Source organism: Chiloscyllium plagiosum, unplaced genomic scaffold, assembly GCF_037043375.1.
Source record: "Chiloscyllium plagiosum isolate Xiang-an unplaced genomic scaffold, Cpla_swu_hap1 HiC_scaffold_1, whole genome shotgun sequence".
NCBI classification, from domain to species: domain Eukaryota; kingdom Metazoa; phylum Chordata; class Chondrichthyes; order Orectolobiformes; family Hemiscylliidae; genus Chiloscyllium; species Chiloscyllium plagiosum.
In genome coordinates, this window is record NW_028270139.1 from 31,208,470 (window position 1) to 31,231,160 (window position 22,691).

Below are 22,691 nucleotides of genomic sequence, written 5' to 3' on the forward strand. Positions count from 1 at the left end.
TGTCAGTTGAAGGGACATAGGGCTGTAAAATATTTTTTTCTCATTATTCAGAAGTTGGGTAAATGATGATATTAAATTTCTGGATAAATCAATTGAAAACTGAAGTGGTGGCCTATTCTTTGTGAATTAATGCACAAGTGCACAGTAGTTAAGGCTGTATTTGTTTCTTAGTGCATGTCTGGTGCAACGTGTGAAATGTTTAATAATATCTTTTGAAACTGCATTCTGATATTTGGTAGGATCACATTCAACATTGTATCTGACAATGCTACCTCAGAGTGAAACAGCATAACCTGGAATATAAATGGATAAGGAGATTTTCCTATGTCTGTGCCAAAATACATAGGATCTTTTCTGATTAGCTACTCAGGTGACCCAATGCAGAAAATGATTGCCTTTGAAATATTTCCTTCCATGTACTACATTTTATGTTTGAGTTTTTGAATACTCTGTTCTCAAGAAAGTGCCTTTATATATTGACATATTCATGTCTACATTCACTTGTTCTTTATAAACATGGGAACTCACATTTTCTGAATGTGTACATGCATATATAAATACTACATTTAATCTTACACTTGCATATTTATTTCATCATGCTAAAGAAAGGCTAGGGCTGTTTTCACTGGCACGTCGGAGGCTGAGAGGTGACCTTATAGAGGTTAATAAAGTCATGAGGGGCATGGATAGGATAAATAGACAAGGTCTTTTTCCTGGGGTGGGGAGTCCAGAACTAGAGGGCATAAGTTTAGTGTGAGAGGGGAAAGATATAAAAGGGACCTAAGGGGCAACGTTTTCACTCAGAGGGTGGTACGGGTATGGAATGAGCTGCCAGAGGATGTGGTGGAGGCAACATTTAAAAGGCATCTGGATGGGTATATGAATAGGAGGGGGTTGGAGGGATATGGGCTGGGTGCTGGCTGGTAGGACTAGATTGGGTTGGAATATCTGGTCGGCCTGGATGGGTTGGACCAAAGTGTGTGTTTCCGTGCTTATATCTCTATGATTCTATGATTCTAATAGTTGGGGTTTTTGTCAACCACTTTGGAGGGAGTTTTGGTTGAGAAAAATGGAAGAGATATCAGAAGCTCAGGTATAATAAGTCACATCATCGGGACAGATGTAATGGAAGCAAAGAAATTTGGAGTCTGGAGCAGAGAGCTGGCAGGGAGGGATAGTACTAAAGATAGACAGTAAGCTTATATTGAATATTGATTAGTAACCAGACTGTAGTCAGTTAGCCCAGTTTTCTGGACAGCTGGTTTGAAATATATATTGATGCCAACACTTTGGGTTCAATTCCTACACTGTCTGAGGTTACCTTGATGAGCCTGACTTCTCAAATTTGTCCCTCACCTGAAGTGTGGTGGCCCTCAAGTTAAACTCACCACCGGACATCTCTTTTGAATAAGTTGGTGGTCCTCTGGGACTATGATGACTTTATCTTATAGCCAATTCTAGAATTGAAAGTAAAGAAGGCAAAGAAGGGAAGAAAAGGGAATCGTCAAAAATGGACAAGGTGGAGATGTGAGAAGGATACAAATTGGATGCTACTCCATGATTTCTGATTTATAAAACTTTAAAGTTAAGCAATATCTCAATTTTACAATTCTTACCTCTATTTTTCAAATCCCTTCATGGCCTGACTGTGATCTCTTCCAGTCTAAAGTTAAAAAATCACACAACACCAGGTTATAGTCCAACAGGTTTAATTGGAAGCACACTAACTTTCAGAGAGACGCTCCTTCATCAGGTGATAGTGGAAGGCTCGATCGTAACACAGAATTTATAGCAAAAACTTACAGTGTGATTTACAGTGTTATTCTAACAGATGAAAGGCTTAACAGACAATCAATTTTTCAATGTATAATTTCAGTTATAGTAAATTTTTGCTATAAATTCTGTGTTACGGTCGAGCCCTCCACTATCACCTGATGAAGGAGCATCGCTCCGAAAGCTAGTGTGCTTCCAATTAAACCTGTTAGACTATAACCTGGTGTTGTGTGATTTTTAACTTGGTACACCCCAGTCCAACAACGGCATCTCCAAATCATTTCTTCCAGTCTAATTCACCAAACTGTGTACACCCCTCCAATTCTACCCTCTTGAGCATTGCTGAATTTAATCTTGCTGAACCATCAGTTGTTGAGCCCCAGTTTTTGGTATTCCCACTGTAAACCTCTCTGCCTTTCTTTGCTACATTAAGATAATTCTTGAAACACACACCTTAGACCTAACGTTTGGACATTCAATCTAATATTACTTTATGTGACTCAGTGTTAAATTTTGTTTGATAATCCACCTGAAAAGTACTCTGGGGCATTTGTATGAAAGATATTATCAAAGTTCAACATGTTATGTTGTATTCCTTTCTGTTGTGGTGTTGGATCACCTTTTTTGAATCTTTTTTTTTGGAGATGTCAGAGATAATTCAATTACTTTGGAATGGGTTGCATTGTGAAAATGTTAATGGGGTAGCAACCAGAAGACTAAAACTTTGGAGATATTATTTCAAATTTCACCTTGGAAGCTGAGGGGTTTTAAATCTAATTGCTTAATAAAGCTGGAATTAAAATCTGGTCTCAGTAATAAAGATCACAACTGAAAAATCCCATCTGGTTCATTGATGTTATAACACAGGCTAACCTACATCTGACTTCAGACCTGGAACATAGAACATAGAATATAGAACATTACAGCACAGTACAGGCTCTTTGGCCCTCGATGTTGCGCCGACCTGTCATACCAATCTGAAGCCCATCTAACCTACACTATTCCATGTTTGTCCATATGCTTGTCCAATGATGACTTAAATGTACTTAAAGTTAGCGAATCTACTACCATTGCAGACAAAGCATTCCATTCCCTTACTACTCTCTGAGTAAAGAAACTACCTCTGACATCTGTCCTATATCTATCACCCCTCAATTTAAAGCTATGCCCCCTCGTGCTCACTGTCACCATACTTGGAAAAAGGCTTTCCCTGTCCACTCTATCTAACCCTCTGATTATCTTATATATATGAGGTGGTTAGCATTAATTGTGCTCTGAAATAGAGCAGTAAGCCACAGTTGTAAAAACCTGCTATAGTAAAGTCACAAAAGGATAAAACTGGGCAGACCATCCAGTCTCAACTTAGGAAAAGGCAACAATAAAGGCAAACTGTACCCAATCAATCTAGGAAATGTCCTTTTCACTAACATGTGGGGACTTGAGCTGAATTTGGAGAACTGTACCACAGTCTAGTTAAGCAATAAAGTGACATATTTATATTCACTGAATCATTGTTGACAGCCCATGTCCGAGACTTCTCTATTACTGTTCCTGAGTGCAAAACTGTTTTTTTTTTCCCAGATTTGTTTAGCACTGGCCTGATTTTTTTTTTGATGATTGACCATTCGGTCAGGAGGCTCTGTGGCAGACTGACAGGGACCTGTCAATTGTTAGCCCCCTCTACGGTTTTTCAAGTGATTTAATTTAAAATAACGAGCATTAGTCTTAAACGGAATAAAGGGTAGTTTACTACACTAGTAATGCTGAAAATTACTATGTTAGAAAATGATTCACATAAATTTGGGCATAGATAAAGTAGATAGCCAAGCTTTTCCCCATGGCATGGGAGTCTAAAACTAGAACGCACATGTTTAAGGGGAAAGATACAAGAAGGTCCAAAAGGGGAATTTCTTCACACCAAGGGTGGTGAATGTCAGAGGTGGTGGTGAAGGTGAGTACAATTTCATCAATTTGAACAGGTACATGGATGGAGATGTATGGGAGGGATATGGATGAAATACAAGCAAATGGGACTAGTTTAATTGTCAAAATTGGGTGGCAAGGACAAGTTGGACCGAAGGGTTTGTTCCCATGCTGTAAACCTCTATAACTCTAGATCCAGACCATTATCACCAATCAAATATCAGTGTTCCAAATGCTATTATGCATTTTTGTACTGTCTGAAAAAATAATTATTCAGCACGCCATTTTGTCTCTTAGCTAATTTTGCTCCAATGCCATTCCTCCCTATTGTATAGCACTTTATCAAGTTGTTTTTTAAAAATAAATGTGCACAGCATCAACCACTCTGTCCTCATCAACTTCATCAAATAACTTAAGAACAAAGTAACATGTAAAGAGACAAAATTAAGTGGTCTTGACACTATTTGTATCAATCCAGGAAAAGGTTAACTTGAACTGTTCAGATGAAGTTTTTACTGCATTATTCAAGTTACTTTGGCAGAAAGTCATTACATTTTCTTACAATTAGTCTCAGAGTAGTTATTACTCCAAGTGCATCCAGATGGCTGTGTACTTGGCTGTGAGTTGGTGAAAAAGGAAACAGTCCCAATGTTCCTCTTTATCAGAACAATGATATTGTTCTTGGCTGTGATAGATGATATTTTAACCAGAACCCCCAAGATTCTGTAGTCATCTCAATGGAGCAAGACGTGTGAAAATGTAATCATTCCTTTTTAACCCGAACCTCGGTCTTAGGAGAACTCAGTAACAATACATTACCTTTATTTGGGTGAATTTAGATTTCCAGGTACACACCACATTTTTTAAATCTCTTAAGCCACTTGCTCACAGGGGTATGTAACACAACTACATTTCACCAAAAAAAAGCTGTAATTGGACCCTCTTGAGTTTATTGAAAGACCATTCTTCATGTAAAAAATGCTTTCTGACATCATTCCTGAATTTTAGGAGTTTGTGCCTTGTCAAAGGAATGGCACTAAAGATTAACTGCTTCTATTCCTTTCAGCATATTAGATGTCTTTACAAAGTCTCCTCATATGTTACCTTTGGAGGATGACTAATTCAAGTTTTTCCTCATTCGGCATCCCTATTGTTCTAAACACACCTTGTGATCAGTTTTGGGACTGTTCATTGCACTGATACAGGGCAGTATTCTTTCTGAGTTGGTGACTAGAATTGCATATAAGGTTGACATAGGGTTGTACGGTGGCTCAGTGTTTAGCCCTGCTGAGAGTGACCCGGTTTCAATTCCAGCTTCAGGCAACTGTCTGTGCGGAGTTTGCACATTCGCCCCGTGTCTGCTTGGGTTTGCTCCGGTTTCCTTCCACAGTCCAAAGATATACGGGTTCGGAGGATTGGCCATGCTAAATCGCCCGTTGTGTCCTGGGTTGTGCAGGGTATGTGGATTAGCTGTGGGAAATGCAGTGTTATAGGGCTGGGGAGGGTCTGGGCGGGGTGCTGTTTGGACCTGTTGGGCTGAATGGCCTGTCTCCACACTGTAGGGACTCTATTAAAAAAAATCCTTTCAATTCTATAATAGCTGGAGCAGTGGTCCAGACTGCTGGCTGGAAAGCTAATGGCAACCCTGCCATGTCTGTTTCTGGCAGCCTGGTTAAAAACTGATGCTCGTCAGGTGGCCTGGTGCCTGTATTTGGAGTGCCCCATTTCCACTCCGTGGGGGTGATGGTGAAGGTGAGGATTCCATGGCCAACCACTCAGATAACTGACAGCTCTTCAGTCTCTGCAGTGCCATTGGGAGTGATGGCTGCTGCTGGGAGATACAAGATGCCTGGAAAGAGGAACAATACAAGGAAGGCCCCAAAGAACAAGTTATTGGGGGGACCTTGCCGGTACCAGTCAGCCAGTAGATGGTTATTTGAGACCATGGGAGTGTTCTTCACAAGGAACATGTGTTTCTTTCAGCTTCGTAGCAAATGCTACAGTGTAGGGAGTTCCACAAGGTATATGATTATATGCCCACATGATATAGGATATCTCCATGCCACTGGTAGGATGCAAGACCACGGACAGAAATCATGAGCCATGGTGCTTATTCTATTTCTGGGCCCCTAATTCCCCACGCTATCTAAGTCCTCCTCCTCACATCTTCCAAGTGTTGGGAAATAGTGGGTTTAACATTTTATAAAAGGTTAGCAAATGTTTTTGGCTTTTGTACTATATGACTCTATTTATTCAGCCTGTTAATTATGATATGCTTTACAATAACAATTTTATCTGCCAGTTGCACACAACTTAATCATTCATATTTCCAACCATCTCCACTTCTTTGAACCTCTCTGTGCTACATGAAGACAGCAGCATCCAAAAGACTTTGGCTTTGTTAACAGATAGTTCTGCTTCGCATTGAGTGTTACACATTTTCCCATCTTTAGGTGAAATCAGCCAAACTTACAAATGTCCAGCAAACAGCAAATAACAAGTCTGCAAAAAATTGTGTGTGCTAGAATTCTCAATTATTTAGAGAAAATATTCAGCAGACCAGACAGCATCTATGCAGAGAAAAACAGTCAATCTGTCCTTGTTCCCATGAAGAGTCATTGACCACTATGTATCTCTGCTCAGAAAGAATTAGACTTCCTGAGCATTTCCAATACTTCCTGTTTCCATTGGAGCAGAAGTAACTCCTTTTGACACAACACCAACAAACAGTCTTTTGAGTTTCTCATTCTCTTTCAGCAAGAAGCCCAGCACCAGCTGCATGAGACTTGAATTGGCACAACATTAAACATGAATTTCAAAAGAAAAGAATTTCTCTAGATGAATCATAAGCAAGCTGCTAAGTGAAAACAATGAATGTCAAAGCAATTAATTGATCATTTTAAAGAAATGACTAACCCTAGAAGTGGCATTGAAAAATGCCAAGCAGCAGTATGAACTGATAAAACCGTTTTTGCTTCTTTCTTTAAGGAACAGAGCTAGTAAGAGACAGACTAGTTTCCAAATCCCAACCACCAGGGAAGGGAAGGGGAGGAGACCAGGCCCAAGCAATGGAAATGGACTGAACTTGTGCTTGACATTGCTGGTGCAGATTCCAAGCTTGCCTCTGTGGAATGCACACAGCAGTGGGGATTGAAAACAGTTTGCCTTTCAGCCTGTGTCTCTTCTCCTCCATGTGTGTCTGTGTTTAGTTGACTCCCAGATTCAGTTTCCATCCGTCTGTCCCGCTCTACCCCTCACACTGTCTGTCTCACCAACTCTTTCAATTTCATTTCCACTATGCCTCTCACTTTCTCCAAACCACTCATTCTCCTTCACTCGCAGTCTTCCCCTCAGTCCCTCACTCACTTCCACCCTCACGATCTCTCCCCTTCTCTAACCCATTTACTCTCTTTCATCCTCACTACTTCTCACTCACTGCCACTCTCACTTTTGTAACTCTCTCTCACCCTGTCTCTCCCATGCTCACTTTCTGTCTCTCTCACTGTATCTCTCACACCCAACCTCCCTCTTTCTCTCTTACCGAGGTCACATTGCACCTTCACCTTTCCCATGCTATTGCCATTCTGATATTAATCTATGTTGCTGTTTCTGCTTCCAAAGTAGTTAACCTCACATTTACCCACATAACACTTCATCTGCCATGCATTTGGCCCCCTGTCCAAATCACACTGAAGCATCTCTGTATCCTCCTCACAGCTTTGTGTCATTTGTAAACTTGGAAATGTCACATTTAGTTCCCTTATCTAAGTCATTAATATATATTGTGAATAGCTAGTATCCAAGTATTGATCTTTGCAGTGCCCCACTCATCACTGCTTGCCTCTCAGAAAAAGACCTATTTATTCCTATTCCATTTGCTGCCTGCCATCCTGACTGGAAGTATAACTTGCTCTGGAATTGGACGCAACAAATGTACCCAGCAGCTTCTCAGAGGTTACAGCAATTTCAAGGTCAGGGATTTCTTTAAGTAGAATTAGCAAGTTGCAAGTATCAGCTGATCCCACCAGTTTCTTCTGACCCCACAGAAATGTTCTAAAATGTTATTTGAGTCCTCTTCTCCTATGCCAGCCATAAAGCCATTGGAGAATGTGCGGAACACGTTCCAACTCAGTCTCCCTGAAAATGACTATTCAGGTTCTTTGTGTGTTAGGTGATCCTGAGGAAAGAGCTAGACTTGTCTACAGAGTGATTGGTCACTTTAAAAAATGGCATTGGCTGAATGGATGCTACTGCTGGTCTGTAAGTATTCCATCATATTTTAAGGTCATTACCACCTTACAAACAGATTTGGTGACGTTAATATTAACCTTTATGGCTTTCTAAATCTTGTTTTCAATTACATCTAAATAGCTGAGTGGGGGAATTGCCAAGGACATTATCAAGCCAAATGAATTCTTAAAAACATTATGTCTTAAAGTAAACGAGAAATTGTCCCCAACACTTTTATGTCACGTAGTAATGATAAGCAACATTTATTATATTGCTGCATTTTAGAAGTAAACGAAAGCTTATCCCTTAATCCTCATAAGTTTACTGAGTCCACAGCTGTTGTGATCAAGTTGCAACTGTGAAACATTTGAGAGATAAACAGGTAAGATTGTTGAAAAATATTCTTCAGCTTCCGTGGTCGACTGAACTTTGAAAGAAAATGGTTGGAGTAACTCTGTAAGTTACCAGTAGATGGCACAGCCGACACACTGAAATACACTCTCCCACAGGAATGTTTTCAGCAGCTCAGAAAGTTCCATCACGACTGTCACAATTAACAATTTGCCGTGAATGTACTGGGACTGGGACCTGTGACAGTTCACTGAGGTGAGGCAGGCCCTATTTGTTGGATATTTTTCCTCAGCCTGTAGTGGAAAAAAAACCTTTGTGTTGCTGATAACTCTGCTACGATAGAAACATAGAAAATAGATGCAAGAGCGGGCCATTCACGCTATCGGGTTTGCTCTACCATTCAACATGATTATGGCTAATCCTCTTTCTCCATGCCAGTTTCCCGCTCTCTTTTTGACATCATTAGCATCTAACAATCTCTCTATTTCTTTATTAAATATATTTAGCGCCTTCATGATAGAAAATTCCATAGATTCACCACAGATTTCATCTCAGACTTGAATGGCCTACTGCATATCCTGAGACCGTGACCCCCTTGTTCTAGATCCTTGCCCAGCCAGGTGATATATCATACCTGCATCCACTCTGTCTGCCCTCTCAGAATTCAATACATTTCAATGAAATCCCTCTCATTTTCTAAACTCCAATGAATACAGGCCTATTGAACAACTTTCTCCGCAATTGACAATGCCAATGTTGCAAGTCCAGATGGTGTTAAACATTTAAAATTTCAACAAATTGCAAAACTTCACCTATAGCAGTAAATTATTGCTACCAATTTTTTCAGTATCAAATATAACATTGTAAAATGTACTATTCTACGTGGGAAAATGTAATGATTTTGACTGTATTTTGTCAGTACAGCAGCAAATTAAGATAATTTAACTAGGATAATGTTACTTAGGAATCCTGTCAAACTTGATATCGGAATGGATTCAAAAACAAAACAAGAATCTTAGCTCTGATACATCATAAAATTCTGCAAAACTGATAATTATTGAAATGCTCATTCAACATATTATTAATTGTATGCAGTTGTATGTATGTAATTAGATGTAGTTTACTACATCTCAGTAATTAGGGATTCAGGTTCATTTAACTCTTAAGCATATTATTTATTAATCGGAATGGATTCAAAAACAAAACAAGAATCTTAGCTCTGATACATCATAAAATTCTGCAAAACTGATAATTAGTGAAATGCTCATTCAACATATTATTAATTGTATGCAGTTGTATGTATGTAATTAGATGTAGTTTACTACATCTCAGTAATTAGGGATTCAGGTTCATTTAACTCTTAAGCATATTATTTATTATTATCTAAGAACAGACAGAGAAGATACATGTGCTTCCATCAGAAGACTATGCTGTTTTCATACTTAGAGGCTGTGTGATGTCTGCTGACTCAGTATGCTTAAAAATTCATTCTTTCGCAAACATTACCTTTTTCAAACCTGGTTCACAACTTTTTTTTTCATTAGTTATCCCTTTATATGAATAGGAACATAACTATATTAATCTTGGCATTACCCTACTCTATTCAAAATTCTGATTTCACAGATTCAAGCAGCCTGGAACTGTCACAATTCTTCTAGAATATGTACATTTTGGACTTGGAAGGTTGGCTTGAGGATTGGTGACCTTGATTCTGGACTTTACCTTGAGTGCCTATGAACCATTCCAACTGGTACTCTATCAACAAACACATTAAGTTAGACCCCATCTACCACCCCCTGAGAAAAGGAACAGGAAGTGACTTCACCACAGGAAATGACATCACCACAGAAAATGACATCACCAACCCAAAGAAACCCAAACATATAAATAGAAAGCAGGAAATTTCAGCAGTGCTTCACTTGAGGCCCACTGAAGATGTTACCTAGTAGGGTGACAAAACGTCTGGAAATGAACATTCAAGCTCAGCGAGCAAACCTACATTCATGAACCATTACTGTCATGACCATCCTCACTGAATTCATTGCAGTGAAGTGTGTGTGGATTGTGGTTACAGACTGAGACAAGGTCCCTGCAGCTCTTCTGTACAACTTCCTCCCCTGTATGAGATGCAGGTCATATTCCTGTTGAGGTCTTTTAGCCATATTCATTGCCCTTGGTCCAGGTACAGAAGCCAACATGTGAGTGAAGTCTGTCGTAGTGAGTAGTGTGCCCTGAGTCAGAAATATTTACAGAAGTATTTAGGCTACTGTGGAATCAGCCTTTTTGATAGGGCTGCGTGTTGAATGAACTCTGGAAATCATGCCAGTAGGAGAAAGTGAGGACTGCAGATGCTGGAGATCAGAACTGAAAATGTGTTGCTGGAAAAGCGCAGCAGGTCAGGCAGCATCCAAGGAGCAGGAGAATCGACGTTTCGGGCATGAGCACTTCTTCCTGCTCAATTCGCCTGCTCCTTGGATGCTGCCTGACCTGCTGCGCTTTTTCAGCAACACATTTTCAAATCCTGCCAGTAATCAACTCAGAACCTGTACCGGTAATTCAATCAAAACTGTGACTTCTGGGTTTTATGTCTTCAATCTGTGCAGTGAGACTGACAAGGCCTGATTTTGTCTCTTTTTAAATGAACAATATGTAATTTCAAATGGGGAGATTTTCATGATGGGTGAGCATACAGAGCAAAGACACCAACCCGATTGTTCCACTCAGAGAGAGGAGAGACATCATTTCCCATCAATGAGAGGAAGAAATCTCTTGTTCTCACCAAAATGGCGTCGTTGAAGGTAACTGAGGAGGTGAACAGCAGAAGCATATACTCAGGCCATCGAACAATGTGGTAAACTATTTAATGAACTCCCGAGGTCAATACAAGTCAGCCTATTCGCTGAGTCAATTACATCCTGTGTTCTGAAATATCTTTAAGCATACATGTGACCTGTACAAGAAGAACAGATTGCACCTAAATTGGAAGGGGACTAATATACGAGCAGGAAAATTTGCTAGAGCTGCTCAGGAGGATTTAAACTAGTAAGGTGGGGGAATAGGACCGAGGGAGATAGTGAGGAAAGAGATCAATCTGAGACTAGTACAGTTGAGAACAAAAGTGAGTCAAATAATCAGGGCAGGCAGGGACAAAGAGAACAAGGTAGGACTGATAAATTAAACTGCTTTTATTTCAATGCAAGGGGCCTAACAGGGAAGGCAGATGAACTCAGGGCATGGTTAGGAACATGGGACTGGGATATCATAGCAAATACGGAAACATGGCTCAGGGATAGACAGGACTGGCAACTTAATGTTCCTGGATACAAATGATACAAGAAGAATAGAAAGGGAGACAAGAGAGGAGGGGGAGAGGTGTTTTTGATAAGGGATAGCATTACAGCTGTGCTGAGGGAGGATATTCCGGAAACACATCCAGGGAAGTTATTTGGGTGGAACTGAGAAATAAGAAAGGGATGATCACCTTATTGGGATTGTATTATAGACCCCCCAATAGTCAGAGGGAAATTGAGAAACATACTTGTAAGGAGGTCTCAGCTATCTGTAAGAATAATAGGGTAGTTATGGTAGGGGATTTTAACTTTGCAAACGTAGACTGGGACTACCATAGTGTTAAGGGTTTAGATGGGGAGGAATTTGTTAAGTATGTACAAGAAAATTTTCTGATTCAGTATGTGGATGTACCTACTAGAGAAGGTGCAATAAGGCAGGGCAGGTGAGGTGTCAGTGGGGCCAGCGACCATAATTCTTTAGATTTAAAATAGTAATGGAAGAGGATAGACCAGATCTGAAAGTTGAAGTTCAAAAGGCCAATTTTGACAGCATTAGGCAAGAACTTTCAAAAGCTGATTGGGGACAAATGTTCGTAGGTAAAGGGACGGCTGGAAAATGGGAAGTCTTCAGAAATGAGATAATGAGAGTCCAAACAAAGTACATTCCTGTCAGGGTGAAAGGAAAGGCTGGTAGGTATGGGGAATATTGGATGACTAAAGAAATTGAGAATTTGGTTAAGAAAAAGAAGGAAGCATATGTAGGGTATAGACAGGATAGATCGAGTGAATCCTTAGAAGAGTATAAAGGCAGTAAGAGTAAACTTAAGAGGAAAATCAAGAAGGCAAAAAGGGGACATGAGATAGCTTTGGCAAATAGAGTTAAGGAGAATCCAAAGGGTTTTTATAAATACATTAAGGACAAAGGGGTAACTAGGGAGAGAATAGGGCCCCACAAAGATCAGTAAGGCGGCCGTTGTGTGGAGCTGCAGAAAATGGGGTAGATATAAAACAAGTATTTTGCATCAGTATTTACTGTGGAGAAGGACATGGAAGATATAGAATGTGGGGAAATAGATGGTGACATCTTGAAAAATGTCCATATTACAAAGGGGAAGTGCTGGATGACTTGAAACAAGTAAAGGTGGATAAATCCCCAGGATCTGATCAGATGATTAGATTAGATTAGATCAGATTAGATTATTTACAGTGTGAAACAGGCCCTTCGGCCCAACAAGTCCACACCGACCCGCCGAAGTGCAACCCACCCATACCCCTACATTTACCCCTTCTTACCTAACGCTACGGGCAATTTAGCATGGCCAATTCACCTGACCTGCACATCTTTTGGACTGTGGGAGAAAACCGGAGCACCCAGAGGAAACCCACGCAGACACGGGGAGAATATGCAAACTCCACACAGTCAGTCGCCTGAGTCGGGAATTGAACCCGGGTCTCTGGCGCTGTGAGGCAGCAGTGCTCACCACTGTGTCACCGTGCCGCCCACTGATTCACCCTGGAACTCTGTGGGAAGCTAGGGAAGTGATTGCTGGGCCTCTTGCTGAGATACTTTTATCATCAATCATCACAGGTGAGGTGCCGGAAGACTGGAGGTTGGCTTTCGTGGTGCCACTGTTTAAGAAGGGTGGTAAGGACAAGCCAAGGAACTATAGACCAGTGAGCCTGACGTCGGTGGTGGGTAAGTTGTTGGAGGGAATCCTGAGGGACAGATGTACATGTATTTGGAAAGGCAAGGACTGATTAGGGGTACGCGACGTGGCATTGTGCATGGGAAAGCGAGTCTCATGAACTTGGTTAAGTTTTTTGAAAAAGTAACAAAGAAGATTGATGAGGGCAGAGTGGTAGATGTGATCTACATGGACTTCAGTAAGGCATTCGACAAGGCTCCTCGTGGGAGATCGGTTAGCAAGGTTAGATCTCATGGAATACAGGGAGAACGAGCCATTTGGATACAGAACTGGCTTGAAGGTAGAAGACAGAGGGTGGTGGTGGAGGGTTACTTTTCAGTCTGGAGGCCTGTGACCAGTGGAGTGCCACAAGGATCGGTGCTGGGTCCACTACTTTTAGTCATTTATATAAATGATTTGGATATGAACATCGGAGATATAGTTAGTAACTCTGCAGATGACACCAAAATTGGAGGTGTAGTGGACAGCAAAGAAGGTTACCTCAGAGTCCAACAGGATCTTGCTCAGATGGGCCAATGGTCTGAGGAATGGCCGATGGAATTTTTTCTGATAAATGCAAGATGCTGCATTTTGGGAAAACAATTCAGAGCAGGACTTATATAATTAATGGTAGGGTCCTAGGGAGTGTTGCTGAACAAAGAGACCTTGGAGTGCAGGTTCATAGCTTCTTGAAAGTCGAGTGGCAGGTAGATAGGATAGTGAAGAAGGTGCTTGGTATGCTTTCCTTTATTGGTCAGAGTATTGAGTACAGGAGTTGGGAGGTCATGTTGTGGCTGTATAGGATACTGGTTATGCCACTGTTGGAATATTGCATGTAATTCTGCTTTCCTTTCTTTTGGAAAGAAATATTGAAACTTGAAAGGGTTCAGAAAAGATTTAAAGGATGTTGCCAGGGTTGGAGGGTTTGAGCTACAGGGAGAGGCTGAACAGGCTGGGGCTGTTTTCCCTGGAGCATCTGAGGCTGAGGGATGACCTCATAGAATTTTATAAAGTCATGAGGGGCATGGATAGGATAAATAGACAAAGTGTACATCTCCCTGACTGCTTTAGCCTTACCTCTAAACCTGGGGTGGGGGAGTCCAGAACAAGAGAGGTTTAGGGTGAGAGGGGAAAGATATAAAAGAGACCTATGGGGCAACTTCTCACACAGAGGGTGGTACGTGTTATGGAATGAGCTGCCAGAGGAAGTGGTGGAGGTTGGTACAATTGCAACATTTAAAAGACATCTGAATGGGTATATGAATAGGAAGGGTATGGGCCAAGTGCTAGCAAATGGGACCAAATTAAATTGGGATATCTGGTCAGCATGGACAAGTTGGATCAAAGAGTCTATTTCTGTGCTGTATCTCTATTACTCTATGTATCTAAATATTTAGGTGTGAATGTAGTGGTCAGCAATGTTGAGGCTGGGAGGTATGCAACATATGAAACTCAATGCCTATGGATCACTGTGTTCTGGACATTGTATGAATCTGTATGTAATGCTGTTGCCCTCTCAGGACTTTGTATTGGTAAGTCTTGCAATTTAAGATTCTTGGTGTGGTCACAGCCATTTTCTCCGTGATTGTGTAGTTTTGATTTCCAGCCCAATGGAAGGTGAGAATAAACACTCTTCAGCTGGTGGCTTACAATATCCGCCTCTAAGAGTTGGTGGGTCTGGAGCATTCATGTCCCTACCCTAATAGCGCTTCCTGTAAACCTTATAGGCTGTGCACTTTCCCAAGACTCCACCCTATATGAGTCTGCACCTGCCCACTCATACCCTCACCCAGTCACTGACATTTAAGTTGTGGTCTTTGATTGTGCACCCACTCTTTGAGCCAGAGTCCTCCTGAACAAATCCTCTTGCATTACTGTCATTTCCATCCTCGCTTTACTGTATCTCCTCCTTACAAATACAGTTACCTTCTTCACAATTGTAATCCATCGTTCCCCCACCCCGCAGTCCCCAATCCCACAATTAGCTTCCCAAGTGCCTTTTATGTAACAGTCGCCTTTCTTTGCCCCTCCCCTAACCTTTATTCTCCTTATTTTCTCATGACCATCCTGATGGACCAACCGTAATCTACCCCTTTGAGCAACATAATTGGATGTCCCTAGATGAGACACATCCAAGGGCCTGACTGATGGTGTACATCTCCCTGACTGCTTTAGCCTTACCTCTAAACCTGTGTCTATCCAGCTAGCTTTCAATGTTGGTTGCAGGTATGCCTTGCAATGCAGGTCTGTGTTTCCCAAACATCCTGCAAGCGGATCTGTGAGGCCCCATAAGGATCTTGTGCTTGGCAAAATTCGGATGCCAGTGTCTGAGGATGTGAGCTGTGTGTGGCTGGTGCCCATTGATCATTCCCTGAGATGCTGTTTTATGTCGAGGCACTTTGCGGCCTATGGCAAGCTGAAACTAGCAGGTACCCGCTCTGACTTCCATATTGAGAATTCTCCATACCTAGCTTGTTCTGCACGTTTGGTAAAATAGAAAGCTGCATACTAATGAGTTGAGATGTGCTGTAAATAAGGAATTTCACAAGCAATAATCCCCGTAATTTGGAAACTCGCCACTACTCAGCAAAGAACTCATCTTGATACCCGATAAGTGTCAAATGTGTACCTCCATGACAAACAGGATCATTTGGGCCTACCTTCTGGCAGAATTCAGCAAGATTTCATCATCCCACATTCCAGGGCGTCCTGTTTTACCTTAAATTAAAATAAAGAGTTTAAAACATAATTGGATTTTAAAGTCTTGCATTTTTAGAAAAACAACGAAAACTGCAGGAGGGAAAAACAGATCTTAAAAACTGTTAAGAATAACTTGAGAAGTTCTAAGAATAATAACAGAAAAACAGATTGTAACTATGGCATTTTTAGAATACAAATGTTAGATAAAGGAAGAGAAAGATTCTTGTCTTGTTTAAATGAAAGGAATACTGCAGCGACAGTGTTTGGTGGAGTATGGTGTGGTATTGAGATTTATTGTTGTGGAAAGAACTCAATTTTATACTTGCACCAATATTTTCCACAGGGATTCCCTGATTCCTTGTTGTATGATGGGTGGGAAATTTGTAGAAACTCTGAAAAATTTCACTTCAATTTCTGCTCATGTTGTGAGAAGAAAATAAGGAATCCCAAGGAAAATTTGACAAATTGATCTGGCTTCAGTAAGGATGAGTTCCTACAATTCCCACAATTTCTCCAACTGGTCTCAGTCAGGCCAACTAACTCCAGCCCAAGATTAAACTTAGTTGCAATGTTTATCACTTGCATAGTCTGTTGGCATGCATTTGCTTTGAACATCCCCATTAATGCCCTTGTTCTGCACTGTAATGTCACTGGAAGTGTGCCAAAAATTCAGATGGTGGAATGTGAACGATTTGATGGAAGTACTCAGAGAGTACTGGCTCTTAGCACCAGTTGAGCTGCTCATTAACGGCATTTTAGGAGACAAGAAGGAAGGGAACCAAAGGTGAATGTTACTACTGCTGCTGTGGCTCGCCTTAGTAAACCGGACCATGAAGAAATATTAAGTGGCATCTAGCCAAGATCTACATTAGGAAGTATGAAATATCAATCTAAATCTTTCTTCAGCCTACATATATTTTTCTTACATATGACTGTTACCCAATTTGTTTAATCTCCCAAAAGAGCTGAAAATCCACAAGTATAACTTCTAAACGTATAAAGTTCCATGAAACTTTTCTCTAACCTTCAAAAATAATCTAGTAAAATGCCATGACATCAATCTAAAATTAAGATCAATATTATTCAACTCTCACTAGTTACATTCCATTGACATTTTTCATTTGCAAAGAAACCATCAAATTCAACAAGATGTCTGATTAGCTGTGTCAATATTTTTCTTCACAAACAATATTAATCTTATATTTAGACAGTTATCATTTTTAGCAAGTTATTTAACACTGCAATTACATTTAATCCAATTGGAAATTATACATTTGCCTGTGGGGAAAACTCTTCAAATGATCTTATAATACCTTATGAGATTCATCAGTTTTATATCTTGTGAGCTGTAGTCCTACAATAGATGTATCACCACCCAAGTAGGAGTAGTGCACTGGAAATCAAGCCTCACTATTTCATGAAATATCACAAATGTGAAATATGGCCAAGTTAATCTCTAGGATCGTTAATAGCTGACTGAGACCATTATCTAAGCTAAAAGAAACTTACATCAGGTTTCATCAATGAATAAGAATACAAAGGTGGTTTTATTATAATAGAATTATTCTTTAACATTCAAAAAAAAGATTGTTAATTACTAATATGCAAAATCAAATGGTACGGCCTCTAATTCCAGCACACACACCTTCATTCAAACATAGGGCAGATAAGAAAAATGTTTTTTGCATGAACGTCATGGGTAGAAAGTACAGTCAAAAAGGCACAAAGACTGTGGGTCATAATCCAAACTGAGTGGAATGAGGTGACTTTTTCACAGTCATTTGTGTTTTTATTGTTGATTATATCATTTTTTTCTGACAACTGAAGCTTTCCTCCATTCAGCAATTATTCAATTGTATTTAGGTATTGGCTTGAGTTAGCAGCTTTATCTTTAGCAAAGTTTTGAGTGTTTTTTTTTTCCTTTCTACTAATACAGAGAGTGATCTTGCTTGCCAGCAGCCTTTGTGGAGATCTGAGTTCTAACTGCTCTCTCCTCTCAGTTCTTTGATAAACTGTAACTTACAACCAATCCACAAGTTTTTTCCAAAGACATGTAGTGCCAGCGCATCTTGTAAAATCATTAAATCCAGTTTCAGCAAAAGACAACTGCATAATTCTACTTTTACTTTGAGTTGGAAATCAAAACATTTAGTAATCCAAACTTCTATGTTCAGGCTTATATTTCCAAAAAAGTATGTGTAATACCTTATAAATGTTATTGGTAAGTTGTATGGTTACTTTTACATGGTCAATCTAATTATGCATCTTAAACTGCATGATCAGAGTCATACTTAATCTTTTTTGTGATGAAAACAAGTGCAGTTATCTGCGTTTTTTTTTACATGCCTTGAAAAATTTTTCAAGTTCTCGGTTCCTCTTCTGTAAATCTACACCAATGTTACAATATTGATGTTAAGATACTCAGAGAAAATTTAACCTGAACAATGTGTGAGTTGATGGAGAATATGATGTAAAATTTCACAAAGTATCAGAAGCACTCACAACCCAATAGCCAACACACCAACTTCTGAATTTAATATTGTGCACTTAGCAAAGTGTGAGTACCAGAAAGTTGCTGGATAATGGTATTACCACTGGATTAGTAATCTAGAGGCCTAAGACATGGATTCAAAGCTTGCTGTTTCAACAAATGGAATTTAATTGATTATTAGAACAACCATGATATTAAAATCCATAGAATTCTCATTGTTTGTTGTAAGAACTCTTTCAGGATAGCAATTACCTAGGGTAGACCTAAAATAATGTGGTTGACTTTTTATTGCCATCTGAAATGCCTCAGCAAGTCACTCAACTGTTCCAATCAACTACAGAAAAGTTAAAAAGGAATGATGGTTCAACCCTGAAAAGTCCTCCTTACTAAAATCTGGGTTTTGTGGCAAAAGTGGAAGAGCTGTTCCATGGACTAGACTAGCAACAACCTGACACAGAATCACAGCTTACCTCCAATCTCCCAAATACCACCATTATCATCCCTGAGCATGCCCTATTCTATCAGAGATGATTGCATTGTGGTATACAACAGGGGGAGAGCTGACTTGGGTCTCCTCAACATTGATCCTGCACCCCAGAATGTTTCATAGCATCAGGTCAAAATGGGCACGGAAACCTCCTACTGATTATCACATCCTTCCCTGGTGAAATACACGTCCACGTTGATAAGTACTTGGAGGAGACATCAAGGTTGCAAGGAGTATATGATGTATTTTGGATGAAGGACCTCAAGCTTATTCATCAAGATTGGCTTAGTAGCACACTGCTGTCTAAGCTGGCCAAATCATGAATGATATATCTACAACAGTGCACCAATGGCAGGTGAAGAAGAAACCAACAAGAGGAAAAAGCGCACTCCACCTTGTCCTCACGGATGTGCATTGCAGATGCATCTGTCCATACCAGTGTAAGTAGGAGTGATCACCGTACAATCCTCATGAAGACAAAGTCCCACCTTCAAACACTTCATTGTTTTGCGTGACACCATCGCTGTACTAAATGGGATATATTCAGAACACATCTACTATCACAGAACTGGGGTACTGTGGGTCACCTGCAGCAACAGAATTGTATTCCATCACAATCTGTAACTTCAAGGTCCAGCGTATCCCTCACTATACTATTACCATCAAACAAAAGGATTAACACTGGTGCAAAGAAGACTGCACGAGACCAGGCCTTACACAGCACTAGGCATAGGTAAAAATGAGATGTCAAGCTGGTGAAGCTGCAACACAGGATAATATCTTGCATACCAGAGAATAGAACTGACAGACACCCCACTGTGAAAAGGAGAAGTCCTGAAATTAGTTGTGTGCTATGCTGGACTAATCTTATAAGAATAAGATACAGGCTTATACTATCAGACAGAATGAAATAGAAGTACTGATTTTTATTAAAATACTGTAGAAAGATTTTCTCCCCAAAAATGAAAAGATAACTGCCTTAAAAAAAGACAGCTCCTTTATGTAGTGTTGTTGACAAATGTAATTACCTGTCAAGTCATAGTTTGTGATAGCTCCAAGTTTACATTTACCTTGAAATGGGACGATAATTTCAAATTTGGTTTTAACAGGTGACTAAAAGAGATTCAAATGTAGACTTTTATCAAAGTATCTTTCATTGAAATGTAGATGTAAGGACTAAGGATGGTCGCTGGGACTGTGGTTGGCTTCAACTGGTAATAACTTGCCATAGGGACTGTAAAAAGCCAAGGAAGGTATGGGGGCCATGGGGTGGAGAGAGGAGAATTGTTTGGCAGAGACAATTTGACAGTCCATGTGAGAGTAGATTGGCTTAAGGTTGGCATGGAGAATGAAAGTTCAAAGTTTCTAGTCACTTTTTTCTGGGTCTGGATTTTGCAGCTGAGATTTATTCAGTCTTGCTGTTTCACAATTTAATGCAGAGTTGAGAGGATAATGTGCTCCATGTTGGGTGCCTTTTGGCATAAAGGCAAGCACAGGCTATGAATGCACCCACGACTAACACCTCTCCTGAAATTTACAAAAATGATGAATAGAGTCTGTCGGGGTTGTGGGACCAGTTTGTGAGTTGCAATGTGGCCCCACTCATGCTTTCCCCATGGCCCACAAGCCTCATTCCTGATGAAGGGTTTATGCCCGAAACATCGACTGTCCTGCTCCTCGGATGCTGCCTGACCAGCTGTGCTTTTCTAGCATCACACTCTTCAACTCTGATCTCCAGCATTTGCAGTCCACACTTGCTCCACTCATATTTTGCAAACCAAGGTCAGAAACTTATGCTGAGGACCTTTATCCATTAATAGTGCGATAATATTCATTGCCTCCAAAATGACACACAGATTCACACAGCAAAAATGTAAAATACAGTGATTGCTGGAAGTTTGGAATGAAGACAGAAATGCTGAAAATACTCGGGCATCAGCTTTTGTGTGGATGAAATTTTAAAAATGTTAATTGGATTCTTAATTATTTTCTCTTTGTCTACTGGAAGACCCTTTGGGATACTTCATCTGGACCAGGTGGTCAATATATAATTCTTCAAGTTCCTTCACAACATCTAATTAACTGACCTCTACATATGTTATAGATTCTCAAACCAATTTGAATGGATCTGGAATATGTTCAGTCTTCATTTGTGAAAACTGATGTGAAGAATTAAATTTAACAGTTGCTATTTCCTGACCCCACATAATAATTCCATCCAGTTTCCTGTTAAAGCATATTCTGGTCTTTAACACTTTATTTTTTAACATATTTAAAATTGCTGTTTTGATCCATCTTGTTGTCCACTGTTAGACTGCTTTCTTATTAATTTATGGTTCCATTTACATACTTCTGAGAATTGTTATTTTATATCTGATTATGTAACCACTGTGGTCTTGCTTTTACCCTTTTCTCAGTATGACATGTTTCTTCCTTACATGAAGTCTAAATGTAATATAATTCCATTTTCTAAAGTTCACATACTCTTCTTAACTTTTTTACTTATTCCTCTGCAAACCTGACCTGTAGTTTAAAGTTCTACTCTTCCAAACTTTTAGATATTCCCTTTTTTGATTAGCCGATATGATAATATCCAATCTAATTATGCAATGATCACAAGTATCCAACTATTTCTAAACCACTGCTATTTCTAGTGACTCTTAAATATTAACTGCTATTTAAATACAAGACAGTTAAATAACCTGATGATTATCATGTTATGATTATCAACATCTGTCCTGAATTATTCAAACAGTTACCTATTAAACTATTCACCTCAAAATGACAGTCAATAGCAGACATCAGTTATTACCCAGTTGCCCTTATCATCACAAATTTCTATCAACATGGTAGAGCCTTGTCTTTTTCTGCTATTACATCATTTTTTTTCTCAAATCTTATTACGTTGCCTGTTCCCGTTTGCAGCTAAGCACAGCATTCTCTTTACTTCATCTTTGTTCAATTCCTGCTTGTAGTCATATATGCATAATGCACTATCGGCAAAACTTTTAACAAGATTAAAGTAGTTGATGGTTGGAATGCTACCAAAAAAATAAGTTAACACCACAAAGTCAACTATACAGAATATTCAGTGGTTTCTGGCACTAATATGTTAGACCATTAGTTAAGAGAAGTTTATTTCAATGATAATCTTGCTGATGTGAGATTATAATAATGGCATCCTCCAAGTTTTGTCCAGCAAGTGGAATAAAACAATCTCCAGTAGGGAAAGCCTACCTTATGTAAAAATAATCTTTGATCTAATAAAACTCAAATAAAATGAAGAAACTTCCCCTGCAGCGCAATCCAATAAACTTTTTGGCAAATTGTCCAATGGATGACATTGACAACACCAACTGAGGTGTACGTCTGGTAGTGTCTGTGGTGAGAAATCAGAGTTCATATTTCAGATCCAGTAACCCTTCCTCAGAAGGCTTTGTTCTGAGGAAGAGTCCGAAATGGACCTGAAACGTAAACACTGATTTCTCTCCGCAGATGTTGCCAGACCTGCTGGAATTTTCCAGCAATTTCTGTTTTTGATTCTCATTTACAGCATTCACAGTTCTGTTGTTTTTTAAATCTATTGAGGTGTGTCTGAGCTAGACCATCCCAACCATTCACTGGAGAGTATAAAATATTTGCAAATATGAATTTCCTAAATGGGTGTGTAGGAGCCTGAAAAATGGGTCAGGATGAAGGAAAAAGCACTCCATTAACTACTTATCCCTCTACTGCTACTAATTTATTAAATTGATAAGAAT